A 13,008-nucleotide genomic window follows, 5' to 3' on the forward strand; every position below is an offset into this window, starting at 1 on the left:
TACCTAATCCGACCTGGACTTGTTTAAATCATGCTTCTTTTGATCAATGAAGGGGTCCCATCAACACCAGGAATGTCCCAGAGACCCTTTTTAAGCCTTCTTTGAAAAGAAAAGCGGTGATGACCTATCACGTAGAAGGGCCAGGATGGCACCTGCCCAATATTTAGACTTTGCCTGCTTAGTACGATGTAAGGGAAATTGAAAGCCTTACCCATCCAAAATGATCTCTACTACCACCAGCCGCATGTTTCTAGCCCCCACCCCTTGAACTCCAGAATGTTAATTATTTGTCCCATATCAAAATGTTCAGAGATAACTAGAACACTTTCATGTGGATTGGATGTGTCATTTTGCTGAAAAGAAGACTTTGAAGGACTGGAACTCAGTTTTGCAAGCTGTGGTAGGTCAGGAGAAGGAAGGGTGAGGAAGCATTATGTGACAGGTACAAATTAAGGGGAGCAGAGAAACAGTAGGTAGGATCGCAAGTAGGAGGGTAGGAAAAGAGCAGAAGGACAGAGGACTGAAAAGAAGAAACCAGTATGGAAGTGGATGGAGTGGGATTCCAAGACAAGCCTGCCTGTTCTAGAGGGTGAACAGTCTATTCAAAGTCACTGTGAACACTGAGGCCTACACAGCTGTCTTTGGAAAGCTGGTAACAGCAGAGTAACCAGTCATCCTAAGGAAGAAAAAGGTGGGGTATTTATATTGACTATGGAGATTGTAAATACAACAAGACCCAGAATATCTGAAACAACTTACACCCAAGATGGTTGGAGATCCTCCATTTGATGTGTCTCTGAAGCCCCATGAAGATATAGAGCTAAATTAAGACTCTCTTTGACCTACAGTTACTGTGACAGCAGGTCTGCTCCTTGCTCACATCCATGGTCCTAAATTGGACTGACCCTGGCTCATCTCTTCCAAAAATAAGTTCTCTAAACGGATGCTTCCCAGATGCCAGCACCCAGTATCACTCACTTAGGTTGGTTGAAGATTTGTGTGAAAAGGCCCGAAGAGCCAAAATTCAGTATTTGTTGCTAAATAATATAGAGTGAAAGAGCCAGGAAAATGACAGAGTGTACACACACACACACACACACACACACACACACACACATGCTTATTGTGAAGAAAATACTTAATATCTGCTTCATAAAACAATACCTATTTGAAGATATCAGTAATTCTATTCATTTTTATTCGCCTTTCTGGAAACATCTGTTTGTGAGATAATTTCCACCTTTCACATTTACAGCATATTAATGACTTTGAAAAAACAAATTTCCAATGGTGTCAGTCCACCTGGACATAATGTTATTATTTTAGGGGAAAATACACTCATCTTTATTACATGAAAATGAAGAAAATAACAGCAAGAATCAGAATTCTCAGGTAAAGTTATCTAAACTCTTGTCACTTCCTACCCATGAAGTCCTCTCCATCTTGGCCCTAGCTCCAGAGACGGCTCACCTTAGATCTCTAATTTCTTCTTGTTGCAATTAACCACCTGTGGGGTAGGGACCCCTTGCACAGCTTGTCCTTGTTGCTGAAGTTCATCAGGGTTGTTTGCTGGGCCTCTTCCTTCACACCCTGAACTCCCAGATCCTGGATGTTTTAAAAAATGTTTCGCTGTTTTAAAAATGTCTGGCCTGGTGTTCCCTGATCTTCTTGACATCTGCGGCTGCCAAGGCTTTTAAAATCTTCAGGAACCTGCTTTGCTGAACTTCAAACCATTCCAGTTGTGTTCTTGGGTCTTCCTAAAGGTGTTATTTCCTTTATTTTACCTAAACCTCCGTTCTTTGCTCATTTCTCCAAGTAACTACAATTGGCAAATTCCTGTTTCACTCCATCCAAAAGTATTCTACCTTAACGAATGCTCCCAAATATGGTACCATCTCAAAATAAAACCAAGTATATTCACCGAAGCAATATTTAAAGCTTTTTTAACTAAATGAGAAGACAGCAGAATATAAAGGTATTGTCTCAACAGAAGCACAAGACCTGGAAGAGAGGGAAGGAGAGAGGAAGGAAGGGACATCAGAAGGTCACTGCACCATGAGTCTGGAGCATGGCTGCCTAGACTTCTCGCCATCTTGCTGTCACTTCTGATATTCTCTGTGCTCTTGGGAACATATCATATTTTTATCTATACTATTTGGGCATATCTACTGGGCATTCTGCAAGTCCTAGCCTACAGTAAGGAACGACATGGTCCCTTCCTTCATAGAACTTGGTATAATCCAGAGGTGGAGGTTACCACTCAGGATGCCTTAGAAGAACTTCTCCAGGAAACTATGGCCAAGATAAATTGAGATGTTGTCTTTCTACCACCTCTCGGTTATGAGATCTTTCCTCACTTCGTTTGGAGGCACCAGGAGAACCTTTCAGACTTTTCCTCTGATCTGATCTAAAAATCCCACTATGTCCTCTGTAGCTCTATCTGGATATCCACAAGGTATTCAAATCTAGAGTTTCCATCTCCTCACCCCCCTACCCTTTCCCAGGCAAACACCAACTACTATCAATTTGATCCCCTAAGGAGATACCACAAGTCTACTCATTTTTATCTCCAGTGCAATCATCTGTTAAGGTTTTCATCATCTCTTAGCTCAATGATAGCATATTTACCCTTGTATACCTTCAATGATTTCTCCTCACTGCAGTCAGAATTGTTCAAAATCCAGATCTGATTATTCTACTCTTCTCCCCACCACTGCTTTCTTAAACCCTTCAATGTGTCCCATTGCATTTTGGCTAAGGACCAGAACGCATAACATAAATGATGTTGCCCCAGCACTCCTCATCAGCCTCATTTTAGGTTATTCTGAGGTTAGCCCCCTCAGAGCCCTTGCCCATGCTCTTGCCTAGAACGTTTCCATCTTACCTGCTTATCTAGTTTCCTCATCCTGTAGATCTCAGCCGCTTCCTAAGGGAAACCTATACAGTTCCAAATTCTGACCAGTCTTTGTATCCCACCCAGGTTTCTGTTTCTGTCTTGTACAGGGCACTTATCATAGTCTTTAATCACATATTTGTGTGGTTAGTTAGTTAATATAGGTCTCCCCAACCAGACTTTAAGTTCCATGAATTCAGGAACCATGATGCTTTGCTTATCTTTCTATTCCCTTACCTAGAACATTGCTGGCACACAGACCACTATTCAAAAATATTAATTGAGTGAATTTAGAAATTAGCCTCTATGAGCCTTTCCAACTAGGGGGTAATCTATCACTTAAGATAGGGTTTGCCAATCCCATTAATTGTGCTATCAAAAAAGCAGTTCGATTAGAATCCTGTAGCTTCCTTAAACCTTTGACTACTTCCACAAGGGCTCCCTACTTCTGGTTCTTCCGTAAGCTTCCCTTCAGAAACTAGTTGCCATGGTGACTTCTCATGATCAATGGTCCAGTGACACTGTGAACGAACCTCTGTCCATGTCGAGTCTTTCTGGGCTCAGTGGTCACAGAACAGGGAGCATCAGGAACCGTTTCATCCACTTCTCCACCTATAGGCACTATGTACGCAAGCCATCCAGACTAAAGAAAACCACTTCAGTTTAAAATCTCTCCAGGGGCACCTGGGTGGCTCAGTTGGTTAAGCATCTGACTCTTGATTTCAGCTCAGGTCATGATCTCAGGGTTATGAGGTCAGACTATGTTCTGGGCATGGAGCCTGCTTAAGATTCTCTCTCTGCCCCTTTCCTCCTCTAAAAAATGAAATGAAATGAGGTGAAATGTAATGAAATAAAATAAAATCTTTCCAGGAACTCCATAACTTCCTTGGGCAACCCTGCTAATATTCAATAAGGAAAATTTCCAGGAACTTCTAAGAAAAATGACCAATTTTGGCTTTCCTCTCTATTAAAATCTCAATAAGTTTCAGGAATATGAGAGATCAGAGTCCCATCAGTATGGAGGAAATGATTAAACAGTCTCAAATGGAAAGACTTTTAATATCTAGAAATTATTTGTAACGATCTAATCTAAGCCACAGTTTATAAGGACGATGCTGGTCAACAGTTTCGTGAATTTTTGGCTGTTAAAAAATAAGACAATTCTGTTGATATTCATAATACTGACATTCTTCCTCAACTCTGTGACTCATTTTCAAAAAGAAAATATGAACAATTTCCATCCTACTATATATACGAGGCACTAAAATAACCAGGGCTCTAGTGCAGATTCTAGTTTAGCCAAATCTCCAAGCTCTCTTTGCACACTGCACCTGCCTGAGAAAGAATCAGATTACAGCTCTTGCCTGATTAGTCCCTAGAAATAAACATCACTCTGGCCTGAAATAGGTCAGGCAAGGTAACATAGCAATCTGTCACATTCTACAATGAGCAACGGCCCTGAACAGTTCCATTTCAGTTTCTTTCGAGAAACTGGACATGGAAAGGGTTCCACTCTAGATACGTAGCATAAGCCCTAGGAAAGACCATTTAGTCCCATGCTGGGTGGAGGTGGTGGGGCTGGTACAATTGCTTTCAGCCATCTGGGTCTGTTTTCTCCTCTTAGATATGGCTGCTGGAACTTGAGTATGAAGCCACCCAATGAGTGGTGGAGCCTGAGATATGGATTAGTAACCCAAGCAATCTCACAGGTATAAAAAGAAAATAGTATCAATGGTTATTTAATACTTAGTACACATCAGGTTCTCTATGCATTTGGACATCGCACAAATGATTTAATCTAACCCTTACCATATCTCAGGTATATTTTGTGGTTGTAACTATTGTTTATTTATTTTTAATGTGGTAAGAATACTTCATATGGGATCCACTCTGTTAAATGAAGTGTACAATACAGTATTATAAAGTATAGGCACAATGTTGTACAGTAGATCCCTAGAACTTAATCATTTTGCATAAATGAAATTTTGTACTGGTTGAACAGCAACTCCCCATTTCCCCTGCCCCCAGTCCCTGGAAACCACCATCCTACTCTTTGCTTTTATGACTTTGACTATTGTCTATACCTCATGTAGAAGGAATCATGCAGTATTTGTCCTATGACTGGCCTACTTCATCTAGCATAATGTCCTCCACGTTCATCCATGTTGTCACATATGGAAGGATTACCTACTTTTTAGTGCTAAAACATATTCCATTGTAGGTGTATACCACCTTTGTTGATTTATCTGTTCGTAGACATTTAGATTGTTTCCACATCTGGGCTATTGTGAATAGTGCTGCAATGAATGTGGGAGTACAAATACCTCTTTCAGATCCTGATTTTAATTCTTTTGGATAAAGACCCAGAAGTGAGATTGTTTGATCATATATTTCTTTTTTTAGCTTTTTGAGGACCCACCATGCTGTTGTCTGTGGCAGCTGCTCCATTTTGTTTTCCTTCCAACAATACACAAGAGTCTCAATTTCTCCACATCCTCACCAATGATTACTTTTTCCTTTCTTGGTAATAGTCAGTTATCCTAATGAGTATAAGTTGATATCTCACTGTAATTTTGACTTGCATTATTTGATCATTGGTCATGAGTGATGTGGAGAATCTTTTTGTTTACCTGTGGCCTATTTGGATATCTTCTTTGAAGAAACATCTATTCAAGGCCTTTGTCCATTTTTTAATCAGGTTATTTGTTTTTGGTTATTGAGGTGAAGAAGTTCCTTATATATTTTGGATATTAGATACGTTTCTTTAGAGATGGAGAAATGAAGCCACTAGAGAGGTGGGCAATGTGTCCAAACTTATATTGTTAATAAGTATGGGACAGGGTTCAAACCTGGGCCATCTAATGCGAGAGCTCACACACAGAACCACTGTGCTCCACTATATGGAAACTATCTTAAAGACTGCTTTTCTAAACCTTTATATGGGCCTGTAAAAATAACGTTACTAAATTAATCTAACATGAATCTTGCCAAGGCAATAATATTATGCATAAGAATGATGCCTATTTTGAGCATATATATAGACTCTTTTTTTCCCCTCTATTCTAATTTAAAAATTTTCTCATGATAAAAATGACAAAAGCATTTATACACCATTTTTCAGGTCCTTGAAGTTTTCTACCTAAATTCCTAGATTTTCTTTCTTTCCTTCTTTGTTTTCTTTTTTGTTGTTATTGATTTTATTTATTTATTGTTCATATTGTTGTTTCAAGAATTTATATGTTATCAGCTTTTGCTAATTTCAATAAAGGCCTTAGACCATCTGTCTTGACCCAAGACCAACTCTTTGATTCTTTAAGCTTTTAGGATCAAAAAAAGGAAAAAGGACAGAGGACCAGAATCTCACAAATACTGTTTCCCTATAGTTGTATTTTTGTCAATGCAGAGACCTGAAGCTGAAAGTGCCATAGGGAGGTATTGGGGTGGACTGTCCCAGTCACCATGGCTATTGCTAGCCCTGGAAATACTAATGAGAGGAAGGAGGGGATCTTAGCTGGACTGGGGTCAGGGCCTTCCAGTGCTAACACACTGCAATGCAAGATAATACTGTAGGTAGCCAAACATTCCAACTTGATTGGAAGAGGACATGGAGCCTAGTATGTTTCAAGAGATGTTTCCACTAACAACATCCTCAGTATGACAAATTTCTGCCCCAATACCACTGAAAAATGATAAGATTACCACATCCTGATTACCTTGTTGATCAGCTCTAGTTAATAGAATGTTCTTTATTATTTTTGAGCCAAAATCTGTCAGTGGAGAAAAGAGAAGGGAGAAAGGGCCATCAGTTCTGTAACCATCATGATAATAACAGTTCATGTTCACTGAACCTTTAAAATGAGCCAGAATTCACTCAGAGTACTGTCCATGTATTTTCTAATGTAGTCCTTACAACTTTTACACAACATGTACTTTTACTGTCTCATTTCACAAATGAGGAGCCTAATAGCCAAGATTCATTCAACTCTAATAATCTATAATTCCTAAATTCTCCCTAAGTCCCTAAAATATGAGCTCCCAAGAAAAAAATAAAAGAAGTAAAGCAAAGTTAGTAGATTTTAAAACTTAAAATGCTTTCTTAAAGTCTATCTGGAACTCCACAGCCATCCTAAGTGAAATTAGGATACTAAATTTCTGAGTGCTGAAAGCATAAGACAAACCTCCTGGCCAGTGATCCCTAGGCTCCTTCTCTATGTTCTTAAGCCCTTGAGAGAAATGATTGGTGAGGGTCTGCAGGCTCTTCTCATTTTTCTACACACTCTCCACCCCTAGCTGCTAACATCTTTCTAAAAACAGGGCTTTTCTTCATGAGCAAAATACAAGCAGTTATCTCCATACTTTACAAACTCCAGTACTCATTCTGAATGAGATAAACATAAGTATCTGGTCAGGAAACTCTCCAAGTACTCCAGTCTTGTGTGGGCTCCCTCCCCACACTGGCCACTCTTTCACTTCCAAAGTAGAATTGAATCTGATCTGAGTTCTGTCCCTGAGAGGAGCACTTGTTATCACTGATTTAGATGAAGACACAGAGGCAAATTTATTAACCCACCAGGGGAATACCTAAGAAGATAGAATCTGGGTTTAAAATCTGAATTCTAACCATGGGCTAATAAGATGAAACGATATAGGGAAGGTTGCAGGGTTCTGCTGTGGTTCCAAAAAAACAAGCATGGAATTCAGAGCCACATTATAGAAATACTGGGGCATATTATGCAACAGTCATCTCAAAGCCAGTCAACAATGTGATGTAATGGTATGATGTAACTGCCCACCCCCGCCCACCACTCCCGCAAGGAAAAAATAAGTAAATGATGTTTTGATCTTGGTTTAAATTTTAAATCTGCAACATATAGAGTAATGTTGGTGATGGCTATATACCCTCTCAACTGCTCAAAGCACCAGGAAAATGTTGCCTTCACTGTTAGGAACCCCAGTTTCTCATAGTCACAGACATTCCAAAGAGGATGGCCAAGAGATCAAGGTTATCTGAGGTCAGTTTAGTGGAAGGAGAGTTGCAGACTGGAGTTATTTGAAAGAAGAGCCTGTGAAATAGGAGACAGGGCAGCCACTTGAAGGGTCCTCCCTGGGAAGCAGAAATTAAACTTGTTTCAGGAGGCATGGAATGGTAAGGCCAGAGTCAAGGGTGGAAGTTATATAGAGTTCATGTTCAGCACCATAAAAGGAGATTTTTTGCCAGGAAGAGTTTGACTGAAGAGCAAGCCTGGCTGGTAGGCAATCACAATAAAGACAGCCATTGGGGTGGAGATGCTGGAGAATGGTGCAGCCAGGGTGGTCGACTTGGTTGTCATTCAAGACAAACCTATGATTTTATTATTGGGGCAAGGGTTTTTTCTCAGATATGACACATATGAGAACTAAGAACTTCTGGTCCCTAAAGCCTGACAGAGCAACAAGCCAAATGCCTCTCACCTCACTTCTCAAAAGGTCTGAAATTTCATTTCTTCAAGCCTTGAAAGCTCACCTTAGCCTGACAAGGATAAAGGAGACAGGTGCCCAAAGTCACATTTATAGACTTCCAGATGAACTTAGACCACACTCCAGACAGTGGCCAGAGGCAGCCCCAGAGTCAGCACAGGGAAGGGGAGGCTGGAAGAAGCTTGGAACCTGTGTGTCCTTGACCAGTTGTATGTGTGCAGTTATTCAAAACATGGACTGACTTGTAAAAATAGATATGGTTTAAATAAATAAAGCTCTCCTCCCACTAAATGTCTCGTCCTAGATGGGAGCTTCTTGTGTGTCTTTCTCGGGACATTTTGATAAATATTAACACATAGATATTCTCCTTGCACTCATTCTTACATGAATGGTAGCAATGTTAGACTCAACAGATTTTTTCCACTTTTCTCCATAATATGTTCAAATTTCAATGAACAAAAGAGTAGCAATATTTAAAACAAATGCTCACAATTTCCTTTTTTTTAAGTGTAAATTCAATTCGCCAACATATAGTACATCATTAGTTTAAGATGTAGTGTTCAATTATATATCAGTTGCATATAACACTGAGTGCTCTTTGCATCACACATCCTCCTTAATGCTCATAATCCAGTTACCCCATCTCCCTACCTACCACCCCTCCAGTACCTCTAAGTTTGTTTCCCAGAGTTAAGAGTCTCTCATGGCTTGTCTCCCTCTCTGATTTCTTCCCATTCAGTTTTCCCTCCCTTTGCCTATGATCCTCTGGGCTGTCTCTTATATTCCACATATGAATGAAACCATATGATAATGGTCTTTCCCCAATTGGCTTATTTCATGATACCTTCCAGTTCCATCCATATCAATGTAAATAACAAGTATTCATCATTTTTGATGGCTGAATAATATCCCAATATTTGGTAACATATCACTGAGTAATAGTCTTCTTTATCCATTCATCTGTCAAAGGACATCTCAGCTACTTCCACAGTTTGGCTATTGTGGACATTGTTAAGTATGAACATTGTCCAAGGGTACAGAGGTCTCTTCAGATCACTACATTTTTATCTTTGGGGTAAATACCTATAGTTCTGGGAAAATTGGACAGTCACATGTAAAAGAATGAAATTGGATCATTTTCTTACACTATACACAAAGATAAACTCAAAATGGGTAGAAGACCTAAATGTGAGACAAGAATCCATCAAAATCCTAGAGAACACAGACAGCAACCTCTCCAACCGTGGCTGTAGCAGCTTCTTGCTAGACACATCTCTAAAGGCAAGGAAAACAAAAGCAAAAATGAACTATTGAAACTTCAAGATAAAAAGCTTCTGCACAGCAAAGAAAGCAGTCAACAAAACTAAAAGATAACCTACAGAATGGGAGATTTGCAAATGACATGTCAGATAAAGGGCTAGTATATCTATATCTATAACTATATCTATATCTATATCTATATCTATATCTATATCTATATCTATATCTATATATAGTATATATAGTATCTATAAAGAACTTATTAAACTCAACACCCCCCAAACAAATAATTTGATCAAGAAATGGGCAGAAGACATGAACAGACATTTCTCCAAAGACAACATACAAATGGCCAACAGACACATGCAAATATGCTCCACATCACTCATATCAGGGCAATACAAATCAAAACCACAATGAGATATCACCCTATACCAGTCAGAATGGCTAAAATTAACAAGACAGGAAATGACAAATGTTGGCGAGGATGTAGAGAAAGGAGAACCCTCTTGCGCTGTTGGTAGGAATGCAAGCTGGTGCAGCCATTCTGGAAAACAGTGTGGAGGTTCCTCAGAATGTTAAAACAGAGCTACCCTATGACCCAGCAATTGCACTACTAGGTATTTACCCCAAAGACAGCTTCCTTTTTAAATCTGGTCCAGCTTGAGGCATACACAGCTGTGATTCCATTATTTTACTTCGTCAGCCCCTGACTTAACCAACGTATAAAGTCATCAAATCATGGTGTTGTTATCCTTTCATTAAATATATCTTAAAATTTGTATTTCCTACACCCTTGTTTCCTCTCTAATTGAGTGCAGCAATGATCCTTACCTTGGATAAAATTTAAAAGGAGATATTTGCATTGATTATATGCAGTTCTTAAGAGTATAGCACTATTTATTGACACTAATGGTTGCATGTGGAATCTCGAATGCATTAATAAGTGGTCCTGAAGGTAAGTTGCTCTTCTCTGAGAGGTTAACAAACCCTTTTAGGAAACCAATTAGAAAACTGAGATATCTGATTCTTGAATGGTATTTGATTCACTGAGAGTCTGTTACATGTCATCAACAGTCAGGGGCTTCTAAATGTTAGCCACTGACTAAAACCTTCATTTCCTTTCTTTAGTTCTTAAACTTGTCCTTTCTATTTTTGTAGATGAGACCCAGAGATCTACTTACTTGACTATTGGCTAAAAGTAGCAAAAGAGGCACTAACACAGTTGCCCTGTTTAATTCCAAAAGCTAACCCTCTTGGACAGTTCTCTGTTGAGTAAACCACTTCCTTGCTGTGGGGAAATGGAGTCACAATGCTAATCATTACTTTGAAATGACAGAGGGGAGCAGTCTTGTATTAAATTTTGTTCCTTCACAATACTAGGTATGCTGGAGCCCCAGACCTTAGCTGGAGATAGGGTCTTTACGGAGATGATTGAGTTAAAGTGAGGTCATTAGGTTAGATCCTAGTCCAATATGACTGGTGTCCTTATAAAGAGGAAAATCTGGACACAGTGACCAGCACACAGGCAAGGTGAAGTGATAGGGGAAGAAGACAACCATCTATAAGCTAATGAGAGAAGCCTGGAACAGAGCGCTCCCTCACAGCTATCTTAGGGGAACCAACCCTGCGGATGTCTTGATTTCTGAATTCTAGTTTCCAGAACTGGGAGACAATAAATTTCTGTTGTTTAAGCCAAACTTTGTGCTACTCTGTTACAGAACCATATAATGGTATTAACATGGCATTGGTTGGGCAAAATCATGGAGTAAAGCAATACTTACAAGCTCATCTAGTCCACCTTCTTGCTCCTAAGCATCTTTCCCAGATGAATACCTTTAAAAAGAAACTGTGATACATCTGCCTAGAAGTGTTTCATATGTGGTTAAGAACAAAGACTCTTGGGGCAAGCTACTGGAGTCAAAACCCAGTTCTGCCCTTAGCGCTGGCTTAACCATCGGTGGGTACTTAATTTCTCTAAACCCTGCTTTCCTCATCTATAGACTGGGGATAACAAGAGTACCTACCTCAGACAGTTACAAGAATTAAATTAGTAAGTGCAAGTCAAAACTTAGCACAGTGCTCAATCAATGTTAGCTGTTGTTTCTGTTTATTTTGTTGGCACCTTCTCCAATTGGCTGAGGTTCATGGCAGAACTGAGCTGTAGGCCAGCCCCACCACAGTCTGTTATTTGAATGGATTGGCCAAAGACAAGGATGAGAGCAATACTCTGATTTTTGCTCTTCCCAATTTTATAAGTTAAGTGTGATAAGAAAGGAGTGGATTCACAGAAGAGCACTCAGAATGACAGGGACAAGAAGCAAGATCTGTGGGAGAGAAAAACAACCACACAAAACATCCTTTGGTCACTATTCTCTCAATACAGACCCGGTCCTGCCTAAGGTACTATGACAAAGATGGAGGACCGGCCTGACAAGGCCTGCAGTTGCTAAGACATGTGTTAGAATTGGAGTAGCAGAGTTACAAGGCCCTTCAGATCCCTGACTCATCTTCTAATTTCAAAAAAAAAAGGAACAGAAGCCCTGAAAGATAGGAAGACTGCAACAAGATTATCTGTTATTTTCACAGTAAAACAAAGCTCAGATAAGACATGGGTCTCTTGTTTTGCAAGAAGGATAAGAGACTTCTGTTATATAGAAGGAAGACTGACCGTAGACAGTGATGCATAGAGATCTAAGAGCTCCAACATCATCATCCCTGAAGAGTTGCAGAAATGAGATGATGATGATGATGATGACGATATTACCAATTATTGAGCAACTACTACATGCACAGCACTGTGTTAATTATTTTGCATGCATAAGTACCTCATTTAATCCTCACACAACAACTCTGTTTGTTTATGAAGAAGAGTAGAGCTCAGATAGGACACTCAGCATGTAGAGCTAGGAGGCAGCAGTCAGGACAATCTGCTCCTACTTTGGACAGCCACCAGGTAGCCACCAGCAACAGATGCTAGTGAGGGTCCATCTTGCTTTCTGCGTATATGTTTTTAGAATATCTAAGCCACAGCAATGAGAAGTCTTACCTTTTATGAGTGAAGTAGATTCACTTGGTCTTCCATATGGAGTTGTCAACTATGGAAACTACCATCAAAAAGAACTACCATGATCATCTTGATGTGAGAACAGATTCTTTAAATTTTTTTTATTTATTTATGATAGTCACAGAGAGAGAGAGAGAGGCAGAGACACAGGCGGAGGGAGAAGCAGGCTCCATGCCCCGGGAGCCTGATGTGGGATTCGATCCTGGGTCTCCAGGATCGCGCCCTGGGCCAAAGGCAGGCGCCAAACCGCTGCGCCACCCAGGGATCCCGAGAACAGATTCTTAATACAAAGTCTTTGATGAGATTAGGTCTGATATCTTTGTGCCACCAT

This window comes from Vulpes lagopus, chromosome 11 (genome assembly GCF_018345385.1).
Source record: "Vulpes lagopus strain Blue_001 chromosome 11, ASM1834538v1, whole genome shotgun sequence".
Taxonomy (NCBI): domain Eukaryota; kingdom Metazoa; phylum Chordata; class Mammalia; order Carnivora; family Canidae; genus Vulpes; species Vulpes lagopus.